Here is a 7,197-nt window from a genome sequence, read left to right as displayed (position 1 = left end):
TACATCATAACAATATATAAAGTGATAGCTACCTAAAGAGAAGCCCAGAAAAAATGCTATAGATAGATAGATGGCTCTGGCTGATCACTTTGGGAATGTGTCAGAGAAAGCTTTAGAGAGGAAGTACTGCTGAGTCCTGAGAAAGATGTGACAGGTGGGAATGTAGCAAATCCTTGGCAGAAAGGAAAGTGTGAGCAAACACGGAAGAAAGAAGGAAGGAAAGGATAGGATGCATTCCACTACCAAGAATCCGAAGGCTGGATCATAGTGAGTACAAATCTGGAAAATAAATGGACAAAGTATCCAGTCCTAGTTCTACCTGTTAATGGTTATTTGGCCAGAGTACTGAGGTTCTTTCATTTCCAGTTTTTTTTTTTTTTATTGCAGATGGCAGAATAGCCACCCAACAGTCCCATTGGATTCTTGTGACTATAAAACAGAATGTGCAAAGGTGCTGTTTATGTCACAGAAAGTTATACAGACATGTTGATATTTAATAATTAATGTGATAGTATTAAGAAGTAGAGCCTTTAGTGAGTAATCACATTGGGAATATGGAGTCTTCATGGGTGGAATTAGAACTGTTGCACTGTGTGAGGCCACAGCAGTTGTCCCTCCTGGAGGATACAGCCACAAGATGCCATCTGGAAACAGAGGCCCTCACCAGATGGCAAACCGGCAGGCTCTTGAGTTTGGACTTCCTGGCATAAGCACTGAGAGAAAGGGAACTTGCACTGTTTTATAAACTACTCAATCTCGGTTATAGTAGCACAAACAGATCCAAGTGAAAGGAATTTTTAATCAGTAGGTTGTGGCTGATGATCGAGAGCTTTGAACATCAGGCTCAGGGATTTCCCTGACCCTCCTGCATCAGACCCAAGCAAGATTCTTCACCAACAATCTCCATTTCCTAGGGAAAGTCCAGTTACTTCTGTTATACAATGGGTTATAACCTGGTATACCAGCTGCATACACATTTGACATACTCATCATTGATTTTATTAAACCAACTTGCTTTACATTCAGTCCTAGCACAAACTTTCAGACTTCTCCTGTTTTCTCCTATAGGCTGATAGGTATGTCCTATGGTCTGCACATTGTGGTACCATTTCAATTTTCTACTCTCAGATCTCACTAGGTCATCCCAAGCTCTGTAGATGCCTGAAGAAGTTTCTGCCCACAGTTTGCGCACTGCTTACCTTGACTTACCATGCATACCCCCTTCACACAGGGAAAAAACAATTTACACTAATTAAGGGTGAGTATCTTTATACAAGACAGTATCTTAAAGGATCCTCAATAGGAGTTTAACTCCCATTAGCTCTAGATTTTTGGTGGTTTGTATTTTATGCTTAGATTTCAGGCTGTCATTACCAATAGATTATTTGCAAAATTAAAACCATTCAAAATGAAGGTAAAATAAATCCTTGTGTCTGTGAAAATACATTCTTCATTCCTCTGGCCCTCCCACTCACAGCTGCATCTTGCAGTACTAGTTTCGTATATGTTCAGGCACTTTTACCTACACTCCTGCTGCTGTCCTCAATACATTGCTCTTCCTATCAGACACTCATGCCACTTCCATCCAGTGTCCACAACAGTGTCAGAATAGTCATTGGGACATGCAGATCTTGGCTTCCTTGGCAGGCACAAAGCACTTCATACCTCAACCTTGTGATCCTCATCCCTCATGCCCAAAGTCCCAGTGACCACATGCTTTGTGTCATACCACACACCTGCTGTCCTCCAAGTGGACCATGTTATTTCACAATTTCCTTCCCTTTTCACATTCTGTTCCCTGGAACTTCTGCTCAATATTCTCATATTCTACCTGCGAGTCTCAGATTTATCAACCCCTTTTCTATGACAGTGATTCTTTCTCATCCTCCTCCACATCAGTCGTCATTGGTTCACTCCTATTCTCAGTATTTCCTTCAGAATTCACTCAACTGAGGCATTATCCATATTGTAGTATCCCAGTTTGTTTGCTCATGTGTCTTTTTGCTTCATCCTGTGTTTTCACTTCTTCAAGCCTTGACATTGAGACAATATTGGGTATTGTTTTAAAAATATATTCATTTGAAAGGCAGAATGATATAGGAAGGAGAGGCCTTTTTTCAGATTTATTTACTTATTTACTAGAAAAGAAGATTTACAGAGAGAAGGAGAAACAGAGAAAGATCTTCCATCCACTGGCTCACTCCCCAAGTAGCTTCAATGGCCGGAGCTAAGCTGAACCAAAGCCAGGAGTCAGAAGCTTCTTCCAGGTCTCCCACGTGGGGGCAGGGTCCCAAGGCTTTGGGGTATCCTCAACTGCTTTCCCAGGCCACAAGCAGGGAGCTGGAATGGGAAGTGGAGCCATATGGGATTCCATATAGGATTCTGGTGTGTGCAACGTGAAGATTTAGCCAGTGAGCCATCATGCTATGTTTAAGGGAGAGACCTTCTACTTGATGCCTTACTCTCCAAATGGCTGCAACAGCTGGGCCTTAACTAGGCTGAAGCTAGGATCCCATCCGAGTCTCTCATATGAGTGGCAGGGACCTAAATACTTGGGTTATTTTGTTCTTCTTTCCCAGGTGCATTTGCAGGGAACTGATTTAGAAGTAGGACAGAACAAGACTCAAATATGCATTCTGATTTGGGATGCCAGCATTAAAGTAGGAGCTTAATCTGTTATGCCACAGTGCTGGCACAACCTCCCTCCACCCTATATATATTTGCTAAATGGAGAAATGATATACACATGGTTCTTAACTTGAAAATACTCCACACATTTTAGCTCACTTTGACTTTTTCCCCTGTTCTATTTGGTCCCTAAAAATCATTATTTCCATTTCAGCTCAACCCAGGTCACCATAGTGGAATCTAACCACAAATGTTCACTTTCAGGGAATCACACACCAGTGGAGATGACGTGGCTATTTTCTGTTTTCAAGCAACAGAAGTCTAGAATGAAAGGAAAAATTTTCATATCAATCAACTATATTTCACTCTTTTGCTTGAGTCAAGCTTTCAGTTATATATACATTTTGGAGAGAAATGGCATTGTCATATTCATTCCTCCCTCTGGCTTGTAAAAGAAAAGTTTACCCAAAGAAGTAATAACAGAGGACCAAAACTAAAGCTGGTGTCACAAACAATTTAAACCAGAATTTCAGTTCTATATTTGCTGCCTCTTCTGTGCCACACTAGGCGCAAGCCTAGATCTCTGTATGTGTTCTCCCTGGCTGGAATCATCTACCTGGTTCATTTTCCTCAGCCTTGGCACCATTGACATTTGTAGCCAGGTCATCTGTTGTGGGCAGCTTTCCAGCGCATCTCTAGAATGTTTCACAGCATCCCTTACCTCTACCTACCAGATGGCAGCAGTACCCCTATATAACCAAAAAAATGTCTCCGGGTTTTACCAAATGTCTTGTGGGGAGCAAAACCACCCCTGGATGGCCATCCTTCAAATGTTAACTGGTTATGTCACTGCATCTTGGGGAAATTTTCCTTGAGCTTAGAGTGTAAACCACATAGCCTGTGCCATGTTTGGTTTTTTATTTTTTAAGATTTATTTTTAATTTTTATTGGAAAGTCAGACTTACAGAGAGAAGGAGAGATAGAAAAATCTTCCATCCACTGGTTCACTCCTCAAGTGGCTACAGTGAATGGAGCTGAGCCAATTCAAAGACAGGAGCCAGGAGCTTCTTCTGGGTCTCCCATGTGGGTGCAGAGTTTCAAGGCTTTAGGCCATCCTCAGCTGCTTTCCCAAGCCATAGCAGGGGGAGCTGGATGGGAAGTGGAGCAGCCAGGATACGAACCAGCACCCATATGGGATTCCAGGAGCATGCAAGGCGAGTACTTTAGCCATTAGGCTATTGTGCCAGGCCCAGCTGTGCATGTTCTTACAACATTGTAAACCTTTTCTTCATGGTGTGCATCAAGGTTTGCTGATCTGTTATTTGTGTATTGAGATTCTTTAGAAAGAGAGAATCAGTAAGTGATGTAAATGTAAACTTGGGTAGACTCTCTCACAGAAGCTGAGGGAGTCATTCTCAGCCTGATACTGAGGTCCTGATGAGCTGGGTGGAGGGTTGCTGGCTGAAGTCCTGGAATCTGAAGGCCAGAGAGTCTGTAGTTGGGATGTCCAAGGGCCAGAGGAAGAGATTTCATACTAGTTCTAGGAGAGGGAGAGAAAATCCTTTAGTCTGCTTTTTTTTTTCTTCTCCCATAGATGGGGTGGAGCCTGCGCACAAGAAATATGGATCTTCCCCACTCAGTTCACTGACTCATAAGCCAGGCTGCACTGCCAACTCCTTAACAAGACACACCCTGTCAGAATGCCTCACCAGTCTTATTGCTGAATTGAGCTACTTTGACACCTAAAAGTAGCCATTTTACTATGCTTATTTTTTTTATTATTATTATTCCTAGGTTTAGCAACCTGTGCAAGTAGCACCTGGGTCTGTTTAGATCACTGTTGCACTTTGTACATCTGGCTGATGCTATATGCCCCATAAACACTATAATCTCTGCCTTTGAGAGCAGCATTAGAAAAATAAAAAAGAAAGGCAATGTAGTAGGAGAGATTTTAATGATCTTTCTCTATTAACTGTAGGAAGCAGAGAGCAACCAAAAAGTCATGTGACAGGACCCTAAAGGGGGAGGAGGCAGGATCAAAGGGATGGACAGAAAGACTGCATCTGCAAGAATTGTTCCAGAGGGGCTAAAACCCTGCAGGCGCTTGTCCCAGATGCCCTGGAACCCAGGAACATGCTTAGCCTGTTCAAACAGGACACAAGCTGCAAGGGAGGCAGTAACAGCAGCAGCTGTGGCCCCTAGGAGATCCCAGGACAAGCGAAGGCACCTGGGGAATGCACCCCTGGCTTCGGATACATTTCTATATACAGGACTAAGTTTGAAGCAAAGTCAACATTTGTTTCTGTCCTTTAAACCAATGAAGAACAGATCATTTTCCCTTAAGTAGATGTAAACAAAGTAGGAACTAACCTATTTCTCCTTATCTGTCTGCTGGCAATACCATTTCCAAACAGAGTGTCTTACATTGTTCTTTTCTTGCTCTAAATTGTTTATATTTGGTTTTGTTTATTGTTTGTTTGAGAAGTGGTCAGAGTCTTCGCAGGAAAAAGGTGGAGTTGATAAGGAATTGTTTACAGAGTGTAGTGGGAAACCACAGGGATGGTGCCGTATCTGGGATTGGATAAGAGGAAAGCCCTTTTGTCACCTCTGAGTCTGAGGGAGAAGAGGATATATGGGGGGCAGAAGGGAGACAGAGAGAGAGCGTGCCTTCAAAGAGCTGTGGCCTTCAAAGAGACTGAGTGACCAGGCACCAAGGCAGCACAGAAAAACAGTGAGTAGGCAACTTCTCCCTCTGTCCACGCCACACCTTACAGCTGCCATGGCTCTGCCTCAGTTATCATCAGACCCTAAAGCTGGCTCAGCCTACAAATGTGCAAACCCAGGCAGAAAGGAGAAGGGTGCAACTAGGATGGGAAAGGGAGGCACAAGCACCCAGCCCTGAGTGCCATAGGGCTCCATGTTCAGAGGGGGAACTGTAAGCTTATTGTACATGTTAACAGCAATACACTGATTTTGCACTCTTGTTTGTTTTAAGTGGAAGATGGTGGGTAAGAACCGTGTAAGTTAGTCAACACAGAATAATTATGTGGGGTTATCTCAGAGACTTGATCACTTTGATAGTCGTTAAAGTGGCCCAGACTAAAATCTAGGACAGAACTCACTTCTAAGCCAGCATGGCTACTGAAAGAGATGGAATACATGAGTGTTAACTCACCTCTACCTCTCTTTTGTAGGGATGTAAGAGGGTCACGCAGTACTGCTTCAAGCCTACTCCTTATAGAAGAAAGTCCAAGAGGCAGAACTGAGAAGAATCATAGTGGTCTGAGGTAGGAGCAAGACTTTGAGGCACTCTGTGTGTGTGTGTATGTGCGTGTTTGTGTGTGTGTTTTGAAGGGGTGTAGGGGGCAGGGGGAGAAGCAGCTGCTGCTCTTGGGATGAGAGAGAACTTTAACATAGGGTAAGTAAAAAAGAATACTGGGATGTAATATTGCCTGTGTGTCATGCATTATCATACCCCTCTGGAATTTTCTGAAACACCCAAGAGAAGATTTTGGTTGCTTCCCAATATCTATTTTAATATGCAACTGGATAGAGACCCCAAATCGTCCCAACCTTTGTGTTGCTTACAAAAGCACAGAATGGCTGCCACCTTGGCAGTGACCCTGTTCTAAGAGCAAAGTATAAGCAGCATGGTCCCTCTGAGGTGCCAACTTTTTACCCCCATTTGCTGGGAAAGGACAGCACTGCTTGCATTGCTGTACACTAACATTTAATAAATGTGTTGGCAGCCACATTTACAAATAGACTATATCAGTCGGCTTTTATCACTATAACAAAATACACAAAGCAAGTTATTTATAAAAGAATGAGAGGTTCATTTTGTTTCACGGTCCTGGAAATCAGGCAGCTCAATGGTTTGGCCTCTGATGAAGGTGACAGAGGTAGTGTGGAGTGCACAAAGAACAAGCGTTCTACTGGAGCCAGGACACAGAGCAACCAGCTTTATAAACCAGTTCTTACTAGGAATTCTTACAAGGAAGTACCAACAGTGGTGCTACCCAATGTGACCCAAGGGCTTCCCGATAAGCTCACTTTCTAAGCACCGTGATTGAATTAAGTTTCTACTCTTCTAGTACCAGTAACTTACAACTTCAGCATTTGAAGTTGTGCATGTTTTAGGAGCTAAATAGTGTTCCAACTGTAACAAAGCCCCCTTGAAAACAACAAAACCTGTTCAGGATTCAAATGCTGAGATCAAGCCTATCCCACGCCTCCATCCTGACATGGGCTTGTTGCCCATGCTCCCATTTGTCCTATTTACCGCTTGCATGTTTACTCCTCTAGTGTCTGTCTTATGGTCTAGAGCTGGGCCTGATTTGTTGCTTTGCACCACATCACATCAGCAATTGACCCCTCCTGGCCCTCAGTCAGCATCTTTCTATTGAAAAAAATAAATGCAGAGATTCCCTTCTAGCATTCTTTCATTTCAGAACCTTTCAAAGTTCCTGCATTACCTAAATTATTGAGTCCATGGCAAATGGTTCTGTGCTTGCTTTCTGCTGAAAAAGCAAATCTTTTGCCTTTGAGGGTAGATTTTATTGTCAGACA

This window comes from Ochotona princeps, chromosome 5 (genome assembly GCF_030435755.1).
Source record: "Ochotona princeps isolate mOchPri1 chromosome 5, mOchPri1.hap1, whole genome shotgun sequence".
NCBI classification, from domain to species: Eukaryota; Metazoa; Chordata; class Mammalia; order Lagomorpha; family Ochotonidae; genus Ochotona; species Ochotona princeps.
The sequence above is the reverse complement of the archived record's forward strand: the minus strand, read 5'-3'. Positions refer to the sequence as shown.